Raw genomic sequence first — 13,117 nt, 5'->3', positions numbered from 1 at the left:
CATGGAGTACTGTGTACAGTTCTGGGCTCCAGTGAACAAGGCAGACATAGCAGAGCTGGAGAGGGTCCAGAGGAGGGCAACTAAAGTAATAACTGGAATGGGGGGACTACAGTACCCTGAAAGATTATCAAAATGAGGGTTATTCACTTTAGAAAAAAGACGACTGAGAGGAGATCTAATTAATATGTATAAATATATCAGGGGTCAGTACAGAGATCTATCCCGTCATCTATTTATTCCCAGGACGGTGACTGTGACGAGGGGACATCCTCTGCGTCTGGAGGAAAGAAGGTTTGTTCACAAACATAGAAGAGGATTCTTTACGGTAAGAGCAGTGAGACTATGGAACTCTCTGCCTGAGGAGGTGGTGATGGTGAGTACAATAAAGGAATTCAAGAGGAGCCTGGATGTATTTGTGGAGTGTAATAATATTACAGGCTATAGCTACTAGAGAGATATCGTTGATCTAGGGATTTATTCTGATTGCCTGATTGGAGTCGGGAAGGAATTTTTATTCCCCTAAAGCGGGGAAAATTGGCTTCTACCTCACAGGTTTTTTTTGCCTTCCTCTGGATCAACTTGCAGGATGACAGGCCGAACTGGATGGACAAATGTCTTTTTTCGGCCTTATGTACTATGTTACTATGTATAAGAATGTTGTTCAATGCTCTCATATTTAGAACATGACATGAATAACTCTGAGGCTACGTTTACAGTTGCGGTTGGACATGTGGACAGACTGTTCCGGTAGCCTGTTCTGGTATAAATGCTGGCCGCTGGCCGTACAAAAACTGCTGCATGTGCAGCATTCCACTTGTGTACATGGGCACTGCAACGTTTGTCATATTATATGTTGTATCATGCTGTATTGCACTCTTATGTAAAATCCTTGTAACAGGCTGTCAGGTGCGCTACACATATTCCACCACTAGATGGGGATAGAAGCATAGTCTATTTATACCACAGTTCAGACCTAGTTAGTGAGTTGGGAGAAAGTGGAAGAAGCTGGAGTGAGGAGCAGGGAGAAGGAGAGGACCCCCTCCTCTCAGCTCTCTCTTGGGCTCCACGGCCCAGAAGAGCCAATTCGTTTGTCTCAGTGTCAAGACAGGAAAACAGGCAGAGGTGAGACCTTATTCTTCCGTCTACTCTTCTGGGGTGCCAAGTGGACGTTATCATTTTCTACTTAAAAGACAAAGGAAGAACAATAGCCATTATTCTAGGCTTTAGGCGCCTTTGTATCAAGGTGAAGGGTTTATTGGCTTTCGGCAGTCTCACCGTTACTTGAAGGACAGACAGGCCATCTGTCATAGCACTTGTGTGTAGAAGATAAAGATCTAAACCACTGTTACTGAGATTAGAACAAGGCAAAGAGCTAAATACCAGTGAGTACACAACCTCCTACCATAGCCTGAGATATAGGCCTCATGCACACGACCGTTGTGTGCATCCGTGGCCGTTGTGCCGTTTTCCATTTTTTTCGCGGACCCATTGACTTTCAATCGGAAAATGCACTGTTTTGCAGCCGCATCCGTGATCCATGTTTCCTGTCCGTCAAAAAAATATGACCTGTCCTATTTTTTTGACGGACAATGGTTCACGGACCCATTCAAGTCAATGGGTCCGTGAAAAAACACGGATGCACACAAGATTGGCATCCGCGTTCGTGGTCCGTGGCTGTAGGCTCCTTTTACCCAGACGGATCCACAGACCCATCTGCATAAAAGCTTTTTCATTTATGCCGGAAAGCAGATGGATTGCAGCTGTCCCATTATAGTCAATGGAGATCTGGCAGTGAACGATAGAATCCAGCAATGCCAATCTGATGAACTCTGGCAGACTATTCTCTGCTGGAACAGCCTGCTGGATTCATTGACCAGAGATATGAACAAAGCGTCATAATGTTTATACTTGGTAAATTGCAAAATAATATTAATAACAATTTTATTATTATTATGTTCATTAAAAAATATCATATGGATGCAATTAAAAAAATATTGTGGTATATGCATATAAAAGTGCTGTAATTAGAAATATTTAAGGTTTTGTATATCTGCGTTATCAGGGGTTCTGGTATTTTTGGGAGCAAAAATAGTTTGGCATAAAAAATGCCAGAACAATGATGGAAACTTGATGGACCCTTTATAAGTCAATTGGAGTTATCACGATTTGTTGGGATCTGTTCAAATCTGGTCTTGGGTCTGAATTAGTTTAGGGGTTTGGTCTAGGATCTAAATTTGTTTTGTGATTTGGTCTGATGTGTCAAGTAATTTTCACCAATGTGTCAGTGGAGCATATTGTCTTTAGAGTGAAGGGTTTGTGTATGCCATGTATTAAATGCATGAGTCCTATATGAGCATCATGATAAGGATATGTACAGAGTAGGAATTCAATTATTTTAAATTAATATGTATATACATAAATAGTGGACTGTTGCTGTCCCTGTGCTGTACTGTCATAGTCACTATGTGGCACATAATAGAGGAATGGCACAACATAGTCATAAGAATGGATGCTCCGGAATTGTTATTACATGGGGGATGCAAGTAGTTACTAAAACAGACGTGTCAGGAGAGGGGACAGGTCCTCTTTAAAACCTGGCTTTGCCATTTGCAGAAAAATCCACAAATGAACAACTACTTGGATTCAGATTAATAATGACTCAGTTAATTGTAGTATGAGATAATGCAAACTATTATTTTGGTCATATAAACTGTGCAAATTGTTCACAGAATAATTTTAGTATATGAGTATAATTTAGAGCAGTTAGCCCTGGCAGAGGTAGGTAATTTATGACAAGGCCTGTGTCTGTGCTTCCTCCAGCTCTCCATGCGCCATGGTGGAATCGGCAGCTCGGAGCTTCAGTCATTATTTATGCCAGTTTCTGGCCCAAGTTGCATTATTACCAGTCACTCTATCGGACAGATTAACGGATCATGAAAAAACGCAAAAGTTTTGGAGGAACTGAAATCACATGAAAGCATGTTATTCTTGTATTTATTTATATATTTTTTTTAGTTGGTGACTATATACAAGTGGGAATATCAAGGGTTCGTGGAAATCCCTTTTTCTCCCAAATAGTAAACCACTGTCACAAGTGTTTCCGCTTTCCAGACTAATTCTACATATTATTCTTTGACATCTTTGTTAGTGGTTGCTTTGACTTCATTGGCGGAAATGATCCTTCCTAAACTTTAATTCTGAGTATGCTTCTCTTTAGCTTATCATAACAACCAGGATTTATTGATCTTCTTACAAAATGCTGTATAATCCATGTATATAATCCACACAGCGGCTTGCATTCTCATTATGTGCAAAATCAACAATTATGACATTATGTAATTACATATAGACGGGGTCATTAAAGGATAGATTTAGGTTAATGTTGAACGTAGTGGCAACTGCGTGGCTATTGCACGGCCAAAAGCCGCTGGTCAGCTTAGTCTACTAATGAAAAAACAACATGCAGAAATTTACTTAGGGCTCATGCACATGACCGTATGTATTTTGCGGTCCGAAAAAAACGTATCCACTAAAAATACGGATGACATCCGTGTGCATTCCGTATTTTGTGGAATGGAACAGCTGGCCCCTAATAGAACAGTACTATCCTTGTCCTTAATGTGGACAATAATAGGACATGTTCTATTTTTTTGCAGAATGGAAATACGGACATACGGCAACGGAATGCACACGGAGTACCTTCTGTTTTTTTTGCGGACCAATTGAAGTGAATGGTTCCGCATACGGTCCACCAAAAAAACGGAATGGACACGGAAAGAAAATACGTTCGTGTGCATGAGCCCTAACACATCTTTCATTGCACAAGAACAGGGGATGTACACACTTCCACGTAGGGATGCCTGGAGTCCCCAAGAAGGTGGATAAATCCAAGTAAAGAGAAGAAACTCCCACGGAGCAAAAAACAGTCTTTGACGATATGAACTTGATTTAATAATTCGGCAGGAGGTACAACGCGTTTCGGGGCAGAAGACACCCCTTCATCAGGTACAAATGTGGTCACCGGGAGCAGGCATTTCCAAGAACAGCCGCCGGGGGCCTTCATTGGGCTGTTCTCGGAACTGCCTGCTCCCGGTGACTGCATTTGTTTCAGCTGGCGAACACTGCAAACTGGCCATCACTGAAATATAGCGATTTTGCGCTATATTTTTTTGAAAAAATAATCACTTACTGTTGGGTTGCTATCAGTAGTAAAATGCAAGTCCTAAAATTAACCAATCAATAAGAGGTAAGAACTGAAAGATTACACCTATCTATGTTGCAAAACGCTTAAGGGGGAGATTTCTCAAAATTGGTGCAAAGCCAAACTAGTTTAGTTGCCCTCAGCAACCAATAAAATTCCACATTTCATTTTTCATAGCATCTTTGGAAAATGAAAGGATCAATCTGATAGGTTCCTATGGATAACTAAGCCAGTTTCCCTTTGCACCAGTTTTGATAAATCTCCCCTTTGGATTTTACTGTGGTTGAAACTACCCCATAATAAAGCCTTTATGTAAAATAATTTTCTTATAAGGGCACACACTTTGTTAGATGCCACAGGCATATGGATGTCACAGAGGACCCCTCTGCTCAGGAAACTCATCTATGATCCACAGCAGACAGATGCCACAAAGAAAATAAATCCTACCACTCTGTAGTAATCATCAGAAAATACATGGTCACTCAGTATAAATGTACAAATGCCATCAGCTTCTCCTGATAACTGGTGACTGGGGCTCCAGCAGCAGCCTGGGGTACTACAATAGGAATGGGGGTTGTCCGAGTTATTTTTTTGTTCTTTCTATGTTTCTAACTAGGCAAATATAACAACTTTACAATTAACTCACTTTATCTGCAGTGCCTGGTTTATCAGATTTGCCTGAGGGTCACATGACCTGTGATGTCAGCTTCTCTCCCTGCTCTGATAAAGTTTGTTTACAAGCCTGTAAACAAGACATCACTGTACTGGCCACGACCCCCTTGGGCTGTCTGCTCTCTCCTAGGATTCTTAACCCCTTCAGCTGCACAGACTGTGTAGCTGCAGGCAGTGAGGAGACAATGCTGGGCACTGGAGATGACAGACTAGAGAGAGCATTGCACAAGAAGGTAGGGGGAAGATCCTGTGTGTATTAGCAGTGTCATTATACAGCTGAGACTTGTAGTTCTACACATACAACTTGCTGTTGATTCTCCCAGCACTCAGGGCAGCTCTTGTATTCACTCCCTTAGCACTGTCATACAGCTAGGACTTGTAGTTCTACACATACAAGATGCTGCTGATTCTCCCAGCACTCAGGGCAGCTCTTGTTTGTATCCACTCCCTTAGCAGTGTCATTATACAGCTGGGACTTGTAGTTCTACACATACAAGATGCTGCTGATTCTCCCAGCACTCAGGGCAGCTCTTGTTTGTATACACTCCCTTAGCAGTGTCATTATACAGCTGGGACTTGTAGTTCTACACATACAAGATGCTGCTGATTCTCCCAGCAGGCAGACAAGTCACTCAGGGCAGCTCTTGTATCCACTCCCTTAGTAGAGCAGGGGGAGGGGCAGAGATTGTTTTTATTGCATGTAAACAAGGGCCAGAAGAGAACCAGGTAAATGAGGAAATATATATTTTTTTTTTTTGCATGAAACTTGCTTAGCTTAGTTATATATTGCTGCCCATCAGATTTTCAGTGCTATATATTTTTTTTCCATAACTCGGACAACCCCTTTAAGTCCTAGGCTCACCTAGGATCACCATGTTTGCAACCTTTTTATTTAGTGTATAAATCCTTTAATAACCATCTACTGTCTTTTGACATGAGGTGTTGCAATTACCTTTGGCATTGCTTCTTGAGATCAGGAGGAATGTTTCAGTGAGCAATCCTGTTCTTAGAACAGGAATCTGAGCCCAAACCTTTGGTTTCTCATGGTCATGTGATCACTGTGACACCCAAACACAGTGATCACTTCAGTTAACATACGTTCTTCCAAAGCAGTAGGTCTAGAAATATTTTCAAGAAAAATCACAGAAAAAAACATGTCAAACATATGCTTTTTCCTAAGATTTTATGGTTGGTTTTGGACTTCACTAGACATACCTGTATTAGGTGCTAACAAGACCTAATAGCTTTAGGTGAAGAGGTATGGCCCTTACTGTACATTCAATAGTCCTCTTCAAGTTGTCAGACTCAAGTGATACAAACTGTTTACATTTAGAACTTTCCTAGCACCAACTGTGATATCATGTGCCTTGTGAGGTCATATAATGCCATGAGTTGTGTATAATGCAATGCATCTTGTGATGTGATTATGGCTTCTACTGCTATTTTATATACTATTTGGGTTTACTGTACAACATCTATGGTAGGGCAAAATTGTCAGACCGTAGTCCCATTGGCTGCTGCTGAACTGCACCTGACCATTTGTCCTTACCATGTTACAAGACAGTGGGTCTGTGATGATTTTATTTATTTCTATCTGTATTAGCTTTTCTAGTGCATTTTACTCCACCACTGTTTTCTTATCATTTCTGGCAAGTGTGCATGTGTGGGTATATCATCAATAAAGAAAAAAGAAAGGGCCACTCTCAAGATTTGCCAAAAATATAACATGACCAATTTTACCATTTTCAGAGATCTACATTAGCCATGCAGGACTCTCGTTTCAGGCACTTGTACAGTATGACACAGGAGCACTCTATAGAATGCTACAGCAGTTTATGGCAGGTACGTTCTCTGGCCTGGATGATGTGCTGAGCTTAGCTGTAGGTAGGCATAGGCAGACAACGTCTAAGGCTAGGTTCACTGACAGAAGCCTCTGTTGCAGATTCTAGATGAAAAAAGGATAAAATAGCGGCAAAATGGTGGTAGTCATGCTGGAAACCTGGCAAACCTCATCATAGTGAATGGGATCTTTTGGTACCAGGGGTGTCCGACATATGCTACATCCAGCAATTCTGATGTTCTGTTCCTATGCCAGAACAGAATACTGAAATTTGACCATAGATGTGAACCTTTCATCTGACACAGTAGTCAGGCATCTTCTTGATAAGTTCTGTTATGTATCATGGATTGCAAGATTGATCAGATCCCCATGTTCTACAGAATAGCTACCAATGGCCACATCTTGTGTCTATTAAATGGATTGAAAGAATGGTCAAGTAAGCCATTGACAACAGTTTAGCAGGTATAGGAACGTGTAGAAGGGATAAGACAGGTAAATACCGGGCTGTATTTAGAGTTTATGTTGCCTTAGGCACATTTAGTTTTCACCCCCCTTTTAGTTCAGCTAAAGCTGCCTATTGACTTGAGAGTATACAGTAGCTTCATGACATGATTTTGACCATGCAGTAAAATGCTGTTGAAAACACTCTTGATTTTACCATGATTGCTGTGGTTTTGGGATGAGGTTATTAGTGTGGGGATTCGCTCTGGTAGTTAGGACTAGCGGATGCAGTATAGAGGCAAAGTACATAGTTCTAGAATCAAACAACGGTGTTTATTCACACATTGGTGTACAACAAAATGCAGATAAGGTGTATCACAAAACGCAGGTGGCTTAGTGTTTGTTCACACACAAGGAAAGTCCATAAACAATAAAAGTCACCTTTTCTCCTGGGTGTTAATTCACACCCTGTTAGCAGTTCAGCCTCATCAAGTCCATAGGCGGCCTGTTCACCTTTAGAGGGGCCTGAGTCCTCCAGCCGGCTCAAACCTAAAATCCCAGCACAGCCCTCAAAGCACACAGACTCCTGAGCTCCACTGTCAGAGGGAGGTAAATTCACCCATCTGGCAGTGCTGGTTGGTATTTATGCCTGGCAAAACCCGGCCTGGAACATGGGGAGTAGTCACCCACCCTGCACTTTGACTACTCCCAGTAAGAGCCGCCCCGGATCAGCTATGACAGCCATGCTAAATGTGAAGGTGTCAATTAGCAATAGCTGCTACTGACACATAAAATACTGACTCTTACTTCACCGAGGCTAGGAATCTCGGTGACACATACCTTCCATCCATGATAATTCCAGGTACCTTCTTACACTATCCATACAGTTTCTACAAGTGAAATCCATTTATGTAAAATTTTTAACCTGGAAATAACCACATCAAAAAACCGCAGCAAACCCAGTAAAATTAAGCACGGTTTAAACACCTTTTTTAAAATATAAACCTAGTGCACAAGTCCAAAGGCATCTCCATCAATGGATGGTGGATGCTATTATAGACTGCATAATCTAACTCTGATTCATTCACTCAAGTGAGTAGATCTGCACGAAAAACAGACAGGAGGCACACATTATCTCTGAGTGGGTCATATAAAAATGCATCACCATAAATCATTAGTTTTCTCTAAGTGCCACCCATCCTACCTAAAACCCTAGGCATGTGTCCTCATGCATCCACAGGCCAGAAGACAAACTAGTTTAACATCACTAACCTGAAGGAGCTCTTGCTCTTGCTAGGTGTATGGCCACCTTTACTTTGTTATTTTTTCTTGCATTATACTGAGTTGCTTTACTGCTTTCATGTCGGTGTCTGGATCATGGATTGGCCTGCTGTGTGACAGGCAGAGAAATCATTTCTGCTACTTGGCAATGTGCAAATGGGTCAAATACTGGCTTCACCTTTCTCCGCATTTGACTGCTCTGATGTCTCCTTATCACTTACTTTTGTTAACTGCAGTACCAGATCAAGGGATTTAACCCTTAGACTACCTTCCTGAACAAATTACTGTTACATTAGCTGTAGGCAGTGTAGTAGTAGCAGTGTGAGTGTGAAATCTCCTGACTTTTAGCAACAATAAGTGATAAGGAGACGTGAGAAGGAGCACTAAGGTGAAAGAATCAACATAAATCATTAGTTTTCTCTGTGATAGGCAAACCCCCTACCCTAGGCATGTATCCTTTTGTGCCTTGTTATAAATATGGCCCTGAGTATATATACATGTTTTATTGATATTAGATTATAGAAAAGTGTTTTTCAAAAAAGGTGGTTGCATTAAGTTTCTTGTGTTAGTTCCAAAATCATTATCATATATTATCACATAGGGGCATCTGGGCATCCAGGGCACAAGCCTCTGAGCCTTTAGCTTGGCCCCTGGCTGTATTCAATGTATGTTTTGGGTTGGGTGGAAATAAAACACATGTATAAGAACTTGTGGCCCTGATCTTTTTAGATCCTAGCAATGCCCCAGTTTACATAGTCTCATAAGGGCTCATGCACACAAACGTATTTTCTTTCCGTGTCCATTCCGTTTTTCTTGCGGACCATATACGGAACCATTCATTTCAAGGGTTTCGCTAAAAAAACGGAAGGTGCATTCCATTTCCGTATGTCTGTATTTCCGTTCCTCAAAAAAAGTCTTATTATTGTTGGCATTATGGACAAATATAGCACTGTTCTATTAGGAGCCAGCTGTTCCGTTTCGCAAAATAAAGAATGCACACGGACGTTATCCGTATTTTTTGCAGATCCGTTTTTTTGCGGACCGCAAAATACATACAGTCGTGTGCATGAGCCCTAAGGGAGCACTCGGAATAACTTCCTTTTTTTTCGGACCCGTTGAAATGAATGGTTCCGCATATGGTCCACACAAAAAAACGGAATGGACGCGGAAAGAAAATACGTTTGTGTGCCTGAGCCCTAAGGCTGAGATTCTTATAAAAGACATCTGTGCTGACAGTATAGATAGATAGCCAATGTATTTGCTTTGTTCCATTATTCACAAATTCAAATGGTTCCATAGAAAGCTTTACGCTTAGCTGCACAGTGAAGTGGCTGCTTTGCATACTTTTAGTTGTGGCTTTGCTGTTATTTGCAAAAGACATGAGAAGCTGGAAACTCACCTAATTTGTGAAAGATGGGCTTTGTAAACAAGATTTGTGAGACTCAGAGACGGATGCCATCATGTAGTACCACAAACACTAACACAAACTAATGAATAGAAGCAGAAACAAGGCAGAAAAGAGTCGCGGCCGCATCAAATATTTTTAGAACATTGTTGTAAAGCAGTTATCTTCTATCACTGTAACATGTTTTCATTTGTCACAGACCAACCAGGATACTAGATCATGATTACTAGTAATGCCATTGCAAAACGTAAAGCGTGTGACGATCATAATGTGAATAACTTTGGACACTGTAGGCATGCTTGCCTTTAGCCAGCAGTGTCCAATAGGGAGTGGTGATCATGTAATAGGGTTCTAATAAAGTGTTAAGAAACCATATTCTTAACAGTTAACATCTTGCTGTGGGTTACTTTTTGACCATGTTGTAGTGGCGACTCCACCTAAAGTCACTTCTCCACTGTATGGTACCAGCTGTACCCTACTCTACTTGTTTTTGGTACCAGTTAGTTTGTTTTTCACTGTAAATATAGTATCCCCCTCAATTAGTGGCGTAACTAAAAATGACTGGGCACAACCACAAATTTTTGATCGGGGCTCCGCCACCCAAGAAAATTCTTTGCAACCCCCTCCTCCTGTGCAACCCCCACTTAGGTGCCTAGTCAAGATTTCTCCCAGACCAGGCTAGGCAGCATCTCAGTCCATGTCCTACAGTGTTTCTGTATATAATGTCATTGTACAATACTGTTGAGGAGGCCCTGACAATAAAATATTTTAGTCCTCCTACTGGGTGGGCCCCTTCTGAATTTGGGCCTCAAATCAGCCGCTTCCCCTGCCCTCAAGGGAAATAGGATGAACTTGCAACATCCCAATGTATGCCAGTAATGTATCTTATGCTATGTTTATTGCATGTTATATTGTCTTAGGCAGGATGCGATGAAGATTGCAGAGGAGCCACACTGAGGACAGTGCAATATTGTACTACACTATGATATAAATCTATTGCTCTGCATGACATACTGCACTGTACAGTGGTGCTTAAAAGGTTGTGAACCCTAACCCTTCCGAATTTTCTATATTTCTGCATAGGGTTGACCAAAAACGACATCATATTTTCACACAAATCCTTACAAATTGTTTTCCTTTCTCCAAGCCGAATGTTTCTCATTTAAAATATAACTGCCATATTTTGTTTGCAAATAGGTAGGGACAGTGATGGGGAATAAAATAATATACTTTATTTAGGGAAAACCTTTATTTATAGGAGTAAACTCGGGAAGAAAGTAATATTTATATATTAAGACATATTTAATCTATAAGAACTGTATTGCCCCACCTCTATATGAGGGAGCAGTGCGGGCAGACGCCCGCCAGCTCCCAGCACAGACCGTCTCCCTAATACAGCACTGTCCTGTTAGGAAGACAGTTGTCCCTTAGTAAAGGCTCCTCTGAAAAAGGTCACTTTTTTAAAACAAAAAAGTTCTATTTCACTCTCTCTTCTTTTTGGAGAGCAGCAGCCTTCTCCTTGCCCTCCTGCCATGCACACCATTGTTGTTCAGTGTCCTCCTGATGGAAGACTCATGAATAGAGAAGAGCAAACTTGCTGTTTTCAAGTTCGGGTTTAGCGTTCAGGTTCGGGTTCTGTGGGAATTCACAAAATCTGTAGGAATTCACTAAATAAGGGTGGGTTCACACTAGTGTTAGGGATTCCATTAAGGCTTTCCGTTATAACATGGTTATAACGGAAAATAACGGAATCGATAAGACGGAAGGACGGATCCATTCTTCTGCCCATAGACTTGTATTATGACGGAATGCAAAACGGAATCCTTTAACAGGCATTCCGTTTGCTCTTCGTCCTAATAGAAGTCTAAAGGGAATCAAAATTGATCCGTCTGGGTCCCGTTATGCAGTCCTGTCGACAGGACTTTGTTTTTCGTCTTGCATAACGGGACCCAGACGGATCCGTTATGCTTTCCCACAGACTTCTATTGAGACGGAGAGCAAACGGAATGCCTTTTAAAGGCTTCTGTTTTGCATTCTGTCTGGGCATTCCGTTATTTTCCGTTATAACCATGTTATAACGGAAAGCCATAACGGAATCCCTAACGCTAGTGTAAACCCACTCTAAGAGGCTTTCCGTCATAAAAGAAGTCTATGGGCAGTATAACGCATCCGTCTGGTTTCCGTTATGCAGAAATATCCTAGCGATATGCCATCAGAGTCCCAGGTGGCGCAACCCCTTTAGGATCTCTTTTCTGAAATGCATATTTCACTTGGTATTAAGCTGCAGAATTAATTTAATATATAAAAAATGCATATATTTAGAAAATCAAGCACTATAGCCAGGTTGTGGTAAAAGTACATTTCATTCAGGATTAATATTGCACCGTCCCTTGCACAGAGGGAATATTGCACCGCGCCCTGTGCGCTGTTAATGGCCCTCATGAGAGGAGAGAAGGGAGCTTTAGGGTAGTCAGGGTATATTTCAGGGGAGTGCTGTGTATGCAGCTCCCTTGTATACAGGCTACGGTTCACCGTACCTGTGCACATGTATTTGAAAGGAAACAGACAGGAAGCAAAGGAAACAGAAACCATCTTCAAGTTCACTGTGATCTGCACTAAGGTTAAAGAAAAATTGAAAATATGGGTTCATCTTTCAGCATTTCAATTATCATTTCCAGTGCCTAGAATACATTTATTTCCCTGTTATCCCCTTCCACTAACCTTTCCATGTACCAGGTCACCATTTGTAATTTAATGGTCACCTGCACCTCCCCAATTACAAATTGTCTGCTATGAAAGCCTAAGTGACCTTACAGTCCTCTGTGCCCCAGTGTCAGGAGGTGCAAAAAGCAGTGAAGCATCAAATGCTTTGGTAATAGATTGAATGTTATTTCTGGAGAAGCGGTATATGTATCTCTTCACTGCACATAAATGTTAAATGTCCTGGCCCTCCGGGAAAATTTCTTTGCTGATTCTCAATGGTGTGCTTGCTTCCTATGCCATGAATATGTTTAAGAAGCTTATCATGGAGCAGTGATAACATAGATTCTTCTGCAATACAACCTGCACGACGCCAGGAAATTCATTTTAACGTGGGCTATAATATACAATATTTATGCAATTGTAAAAAATGAAATGAAAATAAATAAATAAAATGCTACCCATCTGTTTCTATGCAGCCTTGTATGAATGTGAATAAAGAGAATAAATAAAGAATATCGCTTTTTAGAAAGGTCGGCTCATAACATGGAAACTATTTCTTGTTTCTGTACATTAT

The sequence above is a fragment of the Bufo gargarizans genome, chromosome 1 (assembly GCF_014858855.1).
Source record: "Bufo gargarizans isolate SCDJY-AF-19 chromosome 1, ASM1485885v1, whole genome shotgun sequence".
Taxonomy (NCBI): domain Eukaryota; kingdom Metazoa; phylum Chordata; class Amphibia; order Anura; family Bufonidae; genus Bufo; species Bufo gargarizans.
This window is presented reverse-complemented; position numbering follows the sequence as displayed.